Source organism: Chelonoidis abingdonii, chromosome 1 (genome assembly GCF_003597395.2).
Source record: "Chelonoidis abingdonii isolate Lonesome George chromosome 1, CheloAbing_2.0, whole genome shotgun sequence".
In the NCBI taxonomy this organism is placed as follows: domain Eukaryota; kingdom Metazoa; phylum Chordata; order Testudines; family Testudinidae; genus Chelonoidis; species Chelonoidis abingdonii.
Window position 1 is genome coordinate 122181164 of NC_133769.1, and position 17409 is coordinate 122198572.

Below are 17409 nucleotides of genomic sequence, written 5' to 3' on the forward strand. Positions count from 1 at the left end.
ATGAGATGTAAAACAATGGTCCTAACCGCTTGTAGTCATTAGTGTGTGGAGTCACTGGACTCCTAAGTACACATTTTATTCTCACTCTGGAAAATATTAGTTCTAAGGGATTCACTTTTTGTAAGGATTAAAGGCGTGTTAACCCTTCTTTCCCAGAGGGACCATACCTAATTCTATGCTAAGTAAAGGTCTCTGTGTGTTTACAGTGCCATGTAAATGCTTAATGGAGTAATAATTTATAAAGCAAGTTTTTACTCCTTAAGGTTCTCAAACCACTTTAAGAATTTAAAACCTATGCAAATGATAAAAAGGGATAGATCTGGATGAACTATTTGTAATGAATAATTTATTTGACAAATCTATCCCTTTTTCCCTATTTGCAAATTATCCAAGAACAGACTTTGATTCTTTTGTTCATTATTTGAAGTTATTTGACTAATGGTTTATGCAAGGAAATTTCAGCCTATGGATGGGCTGCAAACTGTTAGACGTGACTATTACTTCAAGTATTAGCTATATGTAATTCACTGTTTGGCCTTTGTGATTGGTTACCTGCTGTAAATAACATGGTGTTGTTTCTTTATGCTCTCTAGGTGACTTTAAAAAGTCACTTCTGGCAGAACATTTATAGGAATAGAAAAAAAATCCTTGTAAAAATATTTGTGGAAAATAAATAAAAAGGACTGTGGATACCACTGAAATAAATAGGCGGTTTTTATCCAAATTAATATTTTGAATAGATTTCTGCAGAATTCACAAAGGGACCATTGCTGCTACTGAAACGTATCCACTTCTAGGGTGGAACGCATTTTAACAGCACGGACCAACATCACATGGTTGATGTAGGGCAAGAAATGGAAAATGACGCATCCAGTTGAGACTCCAGGAGATTTATAAAAACAGAATGAACCTTGTTGGAGTATGGTGAGGGCACTTGGGCAAATAACCTAATCTTGAAAAAATTGTCATGAGACCTTGAGTGACTAGGGACAGTCACAAGAATCTTAACTGTACATCTTGTGTACAATGCCTTGTGATAAAGGAGGATATTGATATAATAGGCATCACAGAAACCTGGTGGACTGAGAGCAATCAATGGGACACAATCATTCTTGGGTACAAAATATATTGGAAGGACAGAACAGGTTGTGGGGGGGAGGAGTGGCACTATGTCGTGGCGGGGGGGGAATGGCACTATATGTGAAAGAAAATGTAGATTCAAATGAAGTAAAAATCTTAAGCGAATCCTCATGTTCCATAGAATCTCTATGGATAGAAATGCCATGCTCTAATAAAAATAGGAATCTATTATCGACCACCTGACCAGGAGGGTAATAGTGATGATGAAATGCTAAGGGAAATTAGAGAGGCTATCAAAATTAAGAACCCAATAATAGTGGGGGATTTCAATTATCCCCATATTGACTGGGAACATTTCACGTCAGGATGAAATGCAGAGTATAAATGTTTGGATACGTTTAATGACTGCTTCGTGTGCCAGCTGGATAGGGAATCCACAAGGGAGAGAATCTAGATTAATCTGAGTGTAGCAGGAGCTATCAAAAATAACTTGAGCAGGACTGACTCGTTAAGATAGCAAAACCAATCTCCATAAAGTAAATGAACAAAATGTTTTTACAAGTACTCAAAGCAAGAACCTGCAACAACCGGGTGGGCCCCTTGTGCCATCGAGATACACAAAGGAGCGACTTAACAGACGAGAAAGTGCATGTGTGGATAACCAAGTGGCTTCTGCTTCAGTCTCACGGCTGAGGACTGTTGGGATTCCAAACGCACTGACACTGGTTGTTGTAGGGTGCCAAATTCTGAGCCTCCTAAAAGTATGAAGTATCATTAGAAGGAGGTTGTGGAATTAACTCTGATAACCATCAAAACATTATGCAAGTCAACGAGGACCAGCCAGATGGCATTCCACCCGAGTTCTGAAAGATCAAATGTGAAGTTGCAAGACTATGTAACTTACGAGGTTGTCAAATGGCCTTCTAAATCCGGATTCCTTCGGTATACGGCCACTCAGTAATGGAAGTAGCCTAATGTAACGCCATACGTTAAAGGCTTTAAGAGGTGATCCAGGCCAATTACAGACTGGTACTAACAGATCACCGGGCAAATCTAATTTGACACCATAAAATCCAATGTTAAAGAAGAAAATTGTCAGGAAAGCCACATAGGAAAAAACAAAACTGTTGAACCATAGTTAACATGGTTTCTGTATTAAAGACAATATGTCTTACTATCATGAGGGCTGGCCAGTTCAGAGAGCTTGCACTGGGAAGTTGTCTAAGCCCAGCTCCTGGGCAGCAGCTTGGCACCCACCCAATGGGGGTTCAGGGAGACTCAGAGCCATGCAGCAATCCAGCTGTGCTCTGTGTCTCTTGCTCTCCAGCATGTCTTGTTGCTTCCTTGACAATCAACCCAGAGGGTCACGGGGGGGGAGCTGCTGGTTAAACCCTAGCACCATCCTTAAACACCATTCTCATCTTAGAAGTTTCTTGGGAGGGCCTCAAGCACTGGATGCGAGGGGAATGCATAGGACACTAGTGTATTAGGATTCCAGACAAGCACACCGGAGACGAAGATTCCTGCCACAAAGGCATTTGTGTGAAAATAAGCTGCAATAGGAATAGAAGGGAGGTCGTTCAAATGGTGAGATATGGGAGAAAACCAAGGGGGAACAAAGGGTAGGAATTAAGTGGTCAAATTCTCGAGAATGGAAGAGGGACTCACTCAGGGTGTATACCTCAGGGTAGTTAGGACAATCCATATATTTTATTCCATAAATGATTGGAAAGGGTAAAAGTGGGTGGAAAGTTGCAGATAATAACTATCCCAAGATAGTTAAGAACCAAAGCATTGATGAGAACCTTCAAAAAGATTCAAACCCCTAAGGATTGGCAAACAAAATGGAAAATTGAATTTAATGTGGATAAATGTAAGTATGCACTTGGATAAAAAATAATTCATACTAGACATACAAATGAGGGGGCCAATTGTACACAGAGATCGAGAAAAAGCTCTAGAGTCATCATGAATAGCTTCTGACGAATTTATGTCAGCAGTGTGCTCAGAGTGGTGAAAACAGACAAACAGGCTGTAGGATCATTAAAAAGGGGATACGACAAAAGACCAGACTGAATAGTCACTTGCCTTATACGAAAATCCATGGTAATCCCAACTATCTTAACCACTGTTGAGGTGTAAGATTGGTGTACCGCTCACCTCAAACAAAGAATATTCTGCACTAGAAAAGGTTCAGAAAACGGGCAGACCGTATAATTGAGTTAGGGGTTGAGACGATGGTATAGTAGGAAAAGAGTTAAGAGGGTAGGGAGACTTCAGATGGAAAGAGAGAGATAAGGGGGATATAATAAGCAGGTATATCAAATATTAAAGAGTGCGGTTGGGTAAGAAGGTGATAAGGGAAAAGTATTTTAGCTATATTTCATAATAACAAGAACAGGGGTCCAAAGACACAATTAGAGACAGCAAAGGTTTCAACAAATAAATATAACAGGAAGTTTCTTGTCACACGCACAGGACTGGTGGAACTCCTTACCTGAGGAGGTTGTGAAGGCTAGGACTATAACAGTGTTTAAAAGAGAACTGGATAAATTCATGGTGGTTAAGTCCATAAATGACTATTAGCCAGGATGGGTAAAGAATGATGTCCCTAGCCTCTGTTCAACAGAGGATGAAGACGGATGGCAGGAGAGAGATCACTTGATCATTGCCTGTTAGGTTCACTCTCTCTGGGGCACCTGGCATTGGCCACTGTCGGTAGACAGATACTGGGCTAGATGGACCTTTGGTCGTACCCAGTACGACCGTTCTTATGTTCTTATGTGTGGAAGAGAGCACCTGCAACTGCATAGCACCTTCTAGCACTTTGCTGGGACACTGTTGCAATACCTGCTCAGACAGGAATTCCAAGCTAGGTAATGCCTGTTCTCTCCCTCAAATGAGCACTGTAGTTTAACTTGGTTACTGTTCTGTTCATATAGTCTTGCCCTAAACTGTTGTGTATTAATGCCTTGTTTCACCCAACAATTTGGTGATGAATCAAGCAAGTTCTTATATATTTGGTGTATCTGTTTGAGATTATACAGTGCGTTGGGATCTTCTGAGTTCAAAGGCACTGTAGAAGTGTTTTATTATGATTGTTGTCAGAGACAGTCTTTCTTAAGACATCTTTGAAAAAGAATGACGTGTGTTATTGATAGATGCTTGTTTGCTTGGATGGCTACATTTGATGTAAACTCTTCTGTGAATGGATGGCTATTAAAAACATACAATTTAAAACACCCCGCAGCATGGCCTACTGAATATTTGAAATATTTTATTATATGTATCTGTGGAGCTAGATTTTTAACTGCTCAGCACTCACAACTGGAACCAGATTTTCAAAAGTGCTTAGCTCCCACCTCAGTAAAGTCAGATTTTCAAAAGTGCTCACCACTCAATACACTGACCTCTTTTGAACACCTGGTAGATGTAGGCCCAACTGTCCTTTCACTTGCACCATTGTAAATCAGGAGTAATTATACTGCAGTCAGTGGAGTTACCCCAGTGTAAAATTTGTGTGAGTAGGGAATTAGGCCTAGAATATTATTTTGTATTCAATTGAAAATTAGATTTTTTTTAACCACAAGGAAGAAATCTAATTTTAAGGTAAATGCTTTTAGCGATATAATACTGGGTAGTGAGGCTACATTTTCAGGGGAGCTGAAATAATGGGACTTGCACTGACTTTGAAGTGTGGGTGTGGTCAGAAAAGTGACCGTGCAAAAGTTGCAATTATTTTCTGTATATCTGTTAACTGTGTGTCTTCAGTGTATACCTACTGTCACTTTAATGACAAAGTGTGGGATTTACAAACATGAGGTAGGAGAACTGCTGGGTGAGAAAGGGGTTTCCCATCCTGTGACATTTCAACAGTTTTTCCCATTTTGTACTGGAACAAACCCAAGACTTTTCTTTTGCGGGGAGCAGGAACGAGAAGAACCCTAGAATAGCTAAGTGGTTGATTCAGAGCAAGGAATTGAACCTTAGTCTCCCATAGCCCAGGTGAAGGCCCTACCTATCTGGCTATAGAATCTGTCTCTTCTTCTAGAGCTGTTCTACTTTGTTTAAATAATTATATATTCATTGGACCAGACTGAGAGAGAGAGACTGACTGTAGCCTGGTGTTTAGGGCACTCACATGGGATGTGTCTATCTAGTTGACTATTCTGGCATGTGGGATGTCTTTCTCTCTCTGTTTCATTGAAAAATTCCTGACCATCTCTACTTAGGCGTTCAAGTCCTTCTGAAAGTCAGTGGGACTTGAAAATCAGTAGGATATGAAAATCAATGGGACTTGTGCTCCAAACTCACTTAAGTGCTTTTGAAAATCCCACCCCAAGCCAAGTTTTACTCCTGCCAGAAAATAGGAGCTGATACAGCTATGGAACAGTGAGCTGGATTTTATCCTACCTCTTGGCCAATTTTGAAGAAATAAACAAACAACCCCATAATGTACTGTTTAGAGAATTGCTTTTCTGACTGTGGCTGCACTTTAACTGGTGACACAATGGTAAAAGCTTGAACAGCAGTATGGACTTCTAAACAAAGGTTTCCAGACCTGCAAATTGGAATGCCTCTTTAAAAATAAAAAAGTATTTTGATTACTGAAAGGCAGCTAAGCTATTGACTAGCCCAACTGGGGGAAAATATCTTTAAAAGAAGTCTCTGCACATGATGAAAGGAATGAAGAGCCAGTCTATGAAACTGGCTGCTTACCAGGTATTCATGTGCTGGAATAATATGTTGTCTGAATTTTATCAGTATAATTTTTGACTAGGACAGTGAGAATTATAGTAACTCTCTGGCTCTGCCAATGACCCACTGTGTGACTGTAAGCAAGTCACTTAATTTTTGGGCCTCTGTTTCCACATCTATAAAATGGAGATAATAATGTTTACTGAACTTTATAAACCACTTTAAGATTTATGGATGAAAAGTACCATCTAAATGCTGAGCAGTGATGATATTGCTTTTCTCAAGATAATATACATGCAGCTCTAAATCCTCCTTGCCTTTCTCATGTGAGTAGTTTACAGGATACAAAGTCACTCTGAATCTAAACCTAGGATTAGAACCATCTCTAGGCAAAATTGAGTACTTCCTTTTTTAACTCCTGGGTGCTTTTTTTTAAAGGCAGTTTATCAAGTTTCCATCCTAGTCCATCAAGACGAGCAGATATTAGAGTGCTGACAGTAGATATGTCTATCAGAGTTACATTAGCAGCCCTGGTCGGTTCCCCACGCAGCACGCTCAGAAGAGGAGATGGAAAGTCAGCTGGAAATGCTGACACTGGACAAGTAGCAGCAGCTAGAAAATTCACAGGAAAATTAAGTCTGAGGTGATATATAAATGTTCCCCAATATGGTAAATTTTTAACAGTATGAATTCACCCAAAATTCAGTGCACATTTAAAAAATATCAGCATACATTTATATGTGGTGCCGTTCCTCATTTCATAATAAGTAATGATGTATTACAGTAATGTCGTATCTTACATTTACAGTGTACCTTTCATTCAAAAGCACTTTAAAACTTATACTCTTACGCAAATCATACACAGGGATAACTTCATCCACTACTGCAAGGCAGCCATGTCTGGGGTGGGCAGGTAAGTAACTTTCACAGCATTACTACATAACAGTTTGGGACAGGAAATTCAGGAATGCAGAATGAAAGTGTTCAAGCTGGATTTGGCTAGACTTCTGGAGATAACACCCTCATTTACCATTCACCATGTATTGTAGTTGCAATTCTTAAAAGCATTATAGATAGTATGTTCCTAATCATTAAATATTTGAGGATCTATAAATGGTTATGCTTCCGCACCCCCGTGGCATCTTCTCCTTCCCTCCAACACAGTCCTCCCTATGGAATCAAACCAGTAGTAAATTTATGTGAGAAATAACTGCTGGGAAAAGCATTCAGTGCACAGTTACTGTACTAGACTTCCATTTCCACACTGCTCCAGACCAAAAACGTAACTTCTAATACTGCTTGACCTCTTCACATCTGTTGAAGAGACCCTAGGGATACGTCTACACTACACACTAAGCCAAGGCTCTGACTCAGGTTTAAGCCAAAGTGCCCCCTTCTGTTCACACACAAATCAGCCTGACAGGTCAGCAAACACTCAGACCTTGGGTCCTAGGATCTTGTTGGCATGGGGTCAGAGCCCGAGTCCCATTGAGATGTGTCCAATTCCTGTCACTTTGCAGTGTGGATGCAGTTCAGACCCGAGTCAGAAGGTCTGTTTAGTGCAGTATGGATGCATTACTATAGCTGTGAGATCCAACAATTGTAAAGCCAGGTGTAAAATTCAATCTGTGCACAGGCTTGGCAATACTGAGTCCACAAGCCTGGAGCCCATGGACCCATTGCTGGGTAGACATACCCAGGGCCGGCTTTATGAACTGCGGGGCCTGATTCAAATACCTGGCGGTGGTCCCGGGCTTCGGCGGCACTTCAGCGGTGGGGGGTCTGTTCTTGGTCTTCCTCGGCACCGAAGGACCCCCCGCCACCAAAATGCTGCCAAAGACCCAGAGCGGACCCCCCCACCCTGCTGCCGAAGACCCAGTGTGTACTGGGTGAGTAAAAAATTTTTTAAAATTAAAAAGGCGCCTAAGGAGCGGGACTTTTTTAGGCACGGGGCCTGATTTCAGGGAATAGGGGGGAATCGGCCTAAAGTCGGCCCTAGACATACCCTTACAGGCCTAATCTGTTGATATGAGTTTTGCCTGAAGTGAGCAGGAGTGAGCCCTAATGTCAGTCTTAGCTAAAGGTCCAGTTGGCAATTTACTGGGGAATGTCAAATTGTGTAGTGATAAAAATCTAAATCTTTTACATTGGCAGTTTTTATGTCTGCTAATAGTTCAAATTTTTCAAATACTTCTGAGTTTATTACTAGATTTTTTATTTTTATTTACTTGAAGATCAGTTAGTGTTAGATGTGATATTCCTGGTTTGGGAAAACTTGTGCCAATGCTACCAGTTTTCTAAGATTTCACAAGCCCTGTCTGGGGGAAAAAGAAAAGAAAACAAGTAAGAAGTGATTTCATGCCAGACTTGATGACTCTTCTAACTTTTCTGTGGGAGATTTTCCACCCAACACAACTCTATATGATGAGGGCCCATAGGCAGAATTATATTTGTTAGTTTTTGTGATAAGCCATTTTTTCCTTCTATCTGTGACACAACTAATGGTGATAGGGTGAAACAGACAGAAAAGGGTTACAGGCTGCCTCCTTGTTGCATTACTCAGCAAGGGATTTCAGTAAAGGCCTGTCCTCTTTCCAGAGTTAAGCCGGACCAGGGGAAAGACTCTAGAGACTGCAGCTTGCTTTGGTTAGGCGAATTGCTTTGTTTCCCGTTATTTCAAAAGATCTTGTGTTTAAAAAATAAACTGTATCCTGAGGGAAGGGCCTGAAACAGACTTGGGAGTGGCACTGGTTCTTTCCAGGCCTGGGGAGACAATCCACCAATTTACACTAATAACTAAATGATAGTACTGATAATTTAAGCTAGTGTTTTCATTGTAATTGTAGAAGAATATCGATCTGGAGCCAAAATATTCCCTCAAATATACCTGTTCTATCCTGCTGGGCCAAATTCTCCCCTGACTTTGCAATCCCAACCTATTTCCTGATCTACACTCCATTGAAGTCAATGAGGGGCACACTGGGTGTAGATCAGAGTTGAATGTGTAACTGAGTGCAAATTTTAGTCTCTGTTATATATGGACGGAGGGGTGGGGACAAATAAACAAGAAAACCAACAGCCTACAAAGCGAGACTTTCAAAACTAGTGACTACATAGCGCATACAAATAGAAATGTTTACATGCAAATGAGCTCTTAGACACAGACTCCCTTTTGTATAGGCATGCACAAATACAGGATTTGTACAGTAGGTGCTGTGCTGGTGGTCTATAAGGAATATTTGTCTAGTCTGAGCTGCAACTTTGACTTCAGTACTAAATAACATTAATCTTGCACTTTTACATAATAGCTGTGGTTGAGACGCTCAGAATACTTCACAAATATTTGGGGCCTGGGTTTCAGTTCTGTTGCTCAGGCAATGTAATGAGACCTTAGCGTAGTTGAGAATCAGTCCCTAACAGTTACAGTATAAGCCTTCAAAAACACCCAGGTAAAATAGATGCTGCATGGTAAGAATTATTATTCACATTTGGAAGCACTGAGACCTAAAATGTCTGTTTCGTATTGATACACAGCTAGTCGGGGGCAGAACGGACTAAAACACAGCTCTTCTGACTCCCAGTCCTATGCTCCAACTGCTGTATATGTTACTGTTCTCTAGATAGTCCCTCCTCACCCCCCAAAATCCCTGTTATTTCTGTTGTCCTACTGAATTATTTTCTAGTGTCTCAGCAAACTGAACTAAACAAGGGTCAATGCTGCCAAGCTCTAGTTAAAATCCATATGTTCACCAAAATGCCATTGCTTACGTCTTGCAGTTTCTGAAACATTAGGTATGATGTTCACATTATTACTCGCTAAACAGTTTCTTATACCATGTAGGCCAATGCATATCAAAATTCATGAATTCTGATGGTTACAAAGAGCTTTTAATGATACTTTCAGAGGGTGAAATATATAGGTTTCAAAAAGGTATGCGAAAATATGGATATTAGGCATAATAGTTGGAGGTAGGAGGAGCACACAAGATCAACAAGCTGGACAAGTTCAAAAACCTTTAGTGATTGTGTAGCAATCTGTAATGAAAATTCAAGTGCCTTCCCTTTAATGATCCATTTATCTCTTCAACATGATTTTTTATCATTCTAACTGGCAATGTTCCTATTTTCTGGGTGTTTACTGTGAATTTGTTTTGTCAAACAAGTCTTTAATACCAGATAGGTTAGGCTGCTTCCTGAAGATTTTCACTGAACAAATTATCCTTTTTTAAAGAAAAACAAAGATACATTATTTGATATCGAAATTAGGAATTCTGACAGGCTCCTTGTTATTGAAGGAGGGGAGAATTTAAGAGGCTTTAACACTTTATCCCTGTGACGGTAGGTGTATCTTTTTATGGAATCATTACTATAAGTGGCACTTTTAAATTCTGTTATTTGTGCATAAAGTATCATGTGAATAAATAGGTTTAGTGTTTGGAAAATGGAGAAAGAATCAGTGTAAAATTGCGAATCAGGGATGAAACATTGGACTGTGTTGTCCTAATTTAAAGGGACATAAATTAAAAATAATATTTTAAATAAATTCTTCTTGGGTGTTAATAGCACCTTTTTATTATTAAAACTAAGAATTCTTTTTAAAAAATTGTTTATGGGACGTGATCCTGCATTTTGTGGTCTCAATAGTCTGCTTGAAACTTATCTCCCTCAGTTGTCATTTAAGTTAAATATTCATGAAAACATGTCTATAAATATTAAATATGTTGATTCCTATTTAAATATACCTATCTAAGGGTTTGAACCTGTAACCCTTCATGATGTAAAACTCCTGTTGAGTTCAAGAGGGCCACTCTTAAGGGGTAGGATTACTCATGTGAGTGAAGACTGTACCCTAAATATGTGGCTTCATCTACTTGACTGTGTCCATTTAATGTTATAAGGCCCAATTTAGGTCCCACTGAAGTCCCAGTCAGAAAATGTTCTGCAGAACCATATTATTTTTGGCATACTTATAGATCAGGAGATTTAAGAATTCTTCTAATTTATAGGCAGGCTCTGCTGGCACAAGTTAGTTTTCAGCAATGCTGTATATATAGTCTCAATTATTAGGTAAAAGCAGAAAAGAATCCTGTGGCACCTTATAGACTAACAGACATTTTGGAACATGAGCTTTCGTGGGTGAATACAACACTTCGTCAGATGCATGTAGTAGGAGAGCTTTCCAGGCAGGTATATTATATGCAAGCAGCTAGAGATACAGAGGTTAGTTCGATCATAGGGAGCATGGGGCCTGTTCTAAAGCAATTTGAGCATGTGAAAGAAGTGGAGGAGAAACTGGTTTTGTTGTTGGCAGCCAGTCACAGTCTTTGTTTAATCCTGAGCTGCATATGGTGTCAAATTTGACAAGAATGAACTGAAGCTCAAAGTTCAATTTTTGAAGTCGGTCCTGAAGTTTTTTTGCTGCAGGATGGCACCTTAAGGTCTGCTATAGTGTGGCCAGGAGGTTTGAAGCGTTCTCCGACAGGTTTTTGTATATTGCCATCGAATATTCTATTTGTGTCCCATTTATCCTTTTCCGTAGAGAGCTGTCCAGTTTGGCCGATGTAATAGCAGAGGGGCATTGCTGGCATAATGATGGTGTATATTACATTGTGGATGTGCAGGTGAAATGAACCGTGATGGCTGATCCTAACCAGATCAGCACACCATCACCGGTTCATTCACCTCGTTATCTCTAGCTTGCGTGCATTATTATACCTGCCCTGGAAATGTCCACTACATGCATCTGAAGAAGTGGAGTATTCACCCACGAAAGCTCATGCTCCAAAACGTCTGTTAGTTCGATAAGGTGCCACAGGATTCTTTGCTGCTTTTACAGATCACACTAACACCGGCTACCCTCTGATAATTATTAGAGTATACGACTGGACAACATGGAATTCCTCTCTACTGCAGGCTAAAGAGAACTGCTGGTGATGAACAAAGTCATGGACAGGACAATTGTTTACAATAAAATGGTCATTTGACAGGGTTGAAACACAAGATTCTTTTTATTTGAATGGGAGATATGCCTGATAAAAGACTGTAGGACACCAAAGTAATCTTAAATTATCCCCAAATACCACCAGGGCCCAATGTCCTAGTAGCATGATCAGTGCGCTGACAAAAAAAAAAAGATAGTTATTTGGTATAAACATTTATTGCACAATGTATATTTAGCCTGGTAATGGTAACAGAAAATTACATCCTTCAAAACAGATAATATGCGTTCCTCTATTATTTGCAAATTTTCTAACATTATGTTTTTATGTATTGTTCTGTAATTCTTATACATTATCATTTCTTTCTCTGTCTGCCCTTCCTACCCTACACAACACATTGATTTTTTTTGGATTAAAAACAAGAATGATGACAAACTGCATACAGTTACTTGTACTCTGCCTCTTCAGGACAGGTGGAATTTTAAGGCACCTTCCAGTGCAGCAAACAAGTTGCGCCTATAATGAGAACCCAAGGTCTGTAGGTCATTCACAAGTAATTATTTTTTCAGATTACGCCTAACAGATTCTGCACTTTGTACATAGACATTGTCCAATGAGGGAGCTATAAATTGTTTTGGGCCAGAGTCGGGTACCTGTATTCACACTAAGTAACATCTTAGTGAACAACTAGTCCCACTGAAGTCACTGGCCTTACTTCTGGACGATCAAGGTGCTATTCAGTGAAAGTAAGGGTATCAGAATCTGGCCATTATATTATAAAGGTCTGAGCAGGCCTCTGAGTCATTTTTAGAATTAATAAATTGAAATCAGAAAACATGGAAAATACAAGATAGTGCTTGCAATATAAGTGCTGGCAGACAGTACCTAATTTATTACTTTGATGTAATGTTTATATTATCACTCAAGATTTTCATAGATTAATCCAAAATATGTGATTTAAAAAAGTCTGAAATGTTTGATTAAGGTAAATCAGAATCTCAAATGAGGATGGGGAGTGTGTGTTGTAACAAGAGTCAGTTTGGAGCAATGAATTAACCATATTTTTTCTCTTTTTATCCGTCAACAATGCCCACATTCAGCAAAGCACTAGGACCTGTGCTTAACCTTAAGCATGTGAGTAATCTCATTCCTATTCAGCAAAGCATTTAAACAGGTACTTGCTTAAATCTCTGGCTGAACTGTGTCCCCTACTCCAGTATAACAATAGTTAGGAGTCAGGACTCCTTGAGTATACAATACACATTTCATAATGCAAGGTTTTAACAATTACAGTTATTCTGATACTTTTCTAGTGATCTAGTAGAATGAATTTGCAGATTTTTTTTAATTGGCTAATATAATCCTGCATTATTTGACCTAGGTATATGGGGGAAAGTTAAACCTGGAGACTTCAGAGATAAGAAAAGAATGGAGTTAAATTAGTAAATAATTTAGAGTGCTGAAAACAACAATGTTCACACATTTTTAATTTAAAGCCTGCTAAAGCCTTTCAAAATTCATTTGTATTTGCAATTACTTAAACTGAGAGTTGTGCACTGTGGGGAGTGAAACTATAGATTTTAAGTAGGTAGCGGAGGTAATATATAAATTCAATTGATCAGTCTGGCAGAGAATTGATGCCACAATTTGTACCCAGTGGCACTTTCTTTTTCTTACCCAACTGGCTTTAGAACATTCTCAGAAAGTCAATATGATACGCCAATATAGTGATATACTTGCAGTCATAAATCCCTTTTTCAGATTAAACTTTAGGTGCTCACATTCTGGATTATAAGGGACAGACAACCTGACTCCATCTCACTATGAGTTGCTCTGAGAGCACTTGACTAGATTTAGCTCCAAGGTTTCAAATGGTTATCAATGGCCCTAACAGCCAGCCAAACCAGTAACACAGGCTGTCTGTCTCTACAAGACAAAACAGTGGACAGAGGATAACATATATCCAACACTGGAGTCTGGCTGCAGCTCTCTCTCTATCAGCTGCCTGTCTCTAACTGGCTTTCAGCTCCTTGTGATCAAGTTTCCTTTATAATGTCCCTTAGTCTCATGTTTGGGTTCTCTTTCTCTCTTAATTTATTAATGCTATAACCCCTCAGCATTATCTTTTGAACTTGTTCATTCCATAAAAGTCATCTTTAGGAACTCACAAGGAGCATCTTTGAAGCATGCCTTTTGGGAAAGTGATGTTTCTGCGTGCAGCTAAAATGGAAAGTATCACTTCTGAATGTACTGGAATCAGGCCTTATATGTGTTATTTGTTTAGAAAATATAGAACATTTCTTCAAACACAAACTCATAATCTCTGCCATGACAGAGAAAATTAAAAGGCCATTCACAGCTCTGCCAATTACATTTTCCCCCCAGTGAAATTAGGTTGTATACAATATGTACAATACCATCTACATTTTGCTGTGTACATTAATTTTATGCTGAGGCAATGACCCTTTCCTCTCCATCCATGTAACATGTAAGGCTTAGAATGAGAGGAATCAGAGAAATATTGAAAAGGTCTATTGCCTCAACAGTTGTTTAGCTCTCTCTCAGCCAGCGCAGAATTGCTCCTGGCTGTACATTCACAAGTGCTCTATTCAGTGTAGTTTTAAGTAACTCAGTTGATGGGCGCTTCACCACTTTCCTTTCTGAAAACTGTAGTAGACTTCACTGTTGTTAATTAATTCTTGGTCTTCAGCCTAACTTATATGGAGCTCTGTTTCATTACTTATATATCCTGGGACCACCCTAAACTTTTAATCTCCCCAGTAGTGTTTATGGCCTCTGAATCCTGTTCAGTTTCTGCTTAGCCAACCCATACATATTTAGTTCCTTAAAGGCTCAGTTCTGCTAGTATTGTTGTTTAGAACTCCCATTAATTTCAATGGGAATTCTTGGCATGGAATGCATGCAGGATCAGCCTGTTAATCTTCCTTTATTAGTCAATAGTTCCATCAGCTTAATCATTTCTTGCACTTCTCTGCAATCCATACAATTTGTTAATGTAAGAGTGACCATTAGATACTGACCACTGACATGTGACTGGGGAATTAACCTTTGGATCCCTGTCCTTGTTGGATGATTGGGGACAGGAAATACAGTTCAGCCACTCACTGGAACTCCTAAGTGTCACAGCTTTATGACAATCAATCAATACTTGATAGCATGCGGTATTCTATGTTCAGCCTTAACAGTTTTGTGTAAAAAGGGATTGCAGGATTGCACCTTCTTGCTTTGTGACAAGATAATTCTGCAGCCCCAAACTGTATTTATGTGGAGTTTCCTTTTCTTCCATTATGAGAACAATGTATTTCACATCTCTACTAATTTAGGCCTTGATCATGTCCAGCAACGGTGGACCCTACTAACCACTGGTGTTCAATTGAAGTCAGTAGGGCTCTACGTAAGTACCAGGTAGGTAAGGCTCTAATCCTACGAACACACCTATGCTTAACTTTTAGTACATGTGTAGTCCTGCAGACGTCAATGGTTAAAGTTCAGCATGTACATAAGCATTTGCGGGGTGCGGGTTAAGAGTGCAGGACTGGGGATAGAGAGTGAAATTCATCTGCAGTGCAGAGGACCCATGCAAATCCCAATGCCACAAATAAGCTTGTGCCAAAGATTAAGTAGAGTGTGGGTCTTCCACACTGGAGGTGAACTTCACCCTTAAGAAATTTAGCAGAATGATATGCTGTCAGGCTTGCTTTTTCACTGGTGGTCTCTTCCACCTTTAAAGAAGCAGATTGGAGACAATATCCTCTTAATGTAGATCTGATTCTATGCATGAAAATAAACCCTTTTTGTTATGCTAAGATCAGTGAAGAATCAGCCTTCTTAGCCATTTGGATTTTCTATTTTTTTCACATTGATTGCTTATCAGGAAATTAATAAATGTGAAGGTAAAAGGGCCTGCACCCATCAGAGCAAAAAAGCAATAGCCATTAAATCTGCCACATACAGTATATGCCCTTTCAGCAATAAGGACACTGCTTGAAATTGTCAGTGTGACAGATTTACTCTTAATAGCTTAAGCAAATTTCACAGTTTACCAAGGTAATTTTCAAGTAAGAAACATTAATGTGTTTGGAATAAAAATTAAAGATTCTAAACTTCATGCACATCTACAGGGATTCAGCCGTATGTTTTGTGTGTCTGTTTGAACTATTTAGGATATTCTGGCTAGATAGAAGCTATTGTTTCCGATGGGAAAGCCATTTAACTGGAAATTTTCTTAGAATTTTACTATATATATAATATTTGTTGCTCTATCCCATCTATCTGTAGCATTTCAAAGACTCACTATATTAGGTGCAATGCTATCCGGGGCCCATGACTAAATTCAATTTACCTGGGAAATGGTTCAGTTAACATGTTCAGGAGAAAAGTTTGCATTGAAATATGTTTACTATTTATGCTAGTGACAGTATATCCACTAGTCTGTTTTCTTTTCTTCCCCCCAGAGCTTCCCACCTTGCTACCACCAGTTTGTCTCCAGTGGTGGTCAGACTTTGGAGACAGGGATCCAGGTAGCATCATGTTGTCTCAGCTTGTTCAGAGAAAGTCTGCTTAAAACACTAGTGTGTACCAGTGGCTTGTGTTCACTGTCATTACCATTGTTAAAACAAATAGTGAGACATTTTAGAGAAATAAGGCTGACATAAACAAAGTTTTATGGTTCTGTACTGCAAAGTGTTTTATATAGCAAAGCAATTAGGTGTATGCTTCACTTCAAGTACTACAGTAGTTCTTTTCAGTCTTTTCCACCTTTAATTTTATGGCTATGGTTTCTAGTTTCTAACAGTGTCTGGTAACCCATTTTACTGTCACAGGTTGGTGTTAAGGTTGTATCTGAATCAAATTTGAAGGAGCTGAGTGTGTGCATTGTGGGTGGGGTAGTACATTAAAAGTGAAGAGCATTTGTTATAGAGAGGCATGAGTGTGAGTGTGTTTGGGTGGTGACATGTGAAGAGAGGTTGGTCTGGATGTTCATATTTCTTAGATTTTTCCAGGACAAATTCTCTGCTGCTGTAATTGGGTGTAGCTCCCTCCCTTCTATGGATCTACGTCAGTTTGTACCAGCTGAAATTCTGACAAGCACTGCTTGTGTTGAAAAAAAAAATTGCCAACCTTATCCCTAAATTATTTGTGTGTGACTGTATGGGGGGGTGAGCTATATTTTTATATACACAAACACACTCACAGACATTCAGGAAAAGTAGTAAAGAGATCAATTTGCCTCATTTCAGATGAATTAATTTCACATTGATTCAAAATATTTACAGTTTTGCATAAGATGATCATGCTATGGCTATGAAGAACAGTGAGTATTAATGCACTGTAAGTAATGACAATGCACAGCAATTTCTCAGAGAAAAATAACTGCCTGCAGCATCCACACAATATTTGAATTGGTAATTGCAAAAGAAATGCTTAGATTGTAAAGCTTGTTTTGGGAAACTCTTATCTTAGTTAAGATTTCTAAATTAGGGGGGTTGAAAATGAAGAGACTGACTTTTTTTTTCTCGAGAGCTAAGGCTGATGCTAGAACTTCTCAGAAAGGAGCTATTTTCACCATCTTTTTGATATATTACTATTTAACTACAAGATTGAAATCTCAGACTAATCTCATGCCTCGGAGAGTCTCCTATGAAGTAGTTATATTTCACCTGTGTAGGCC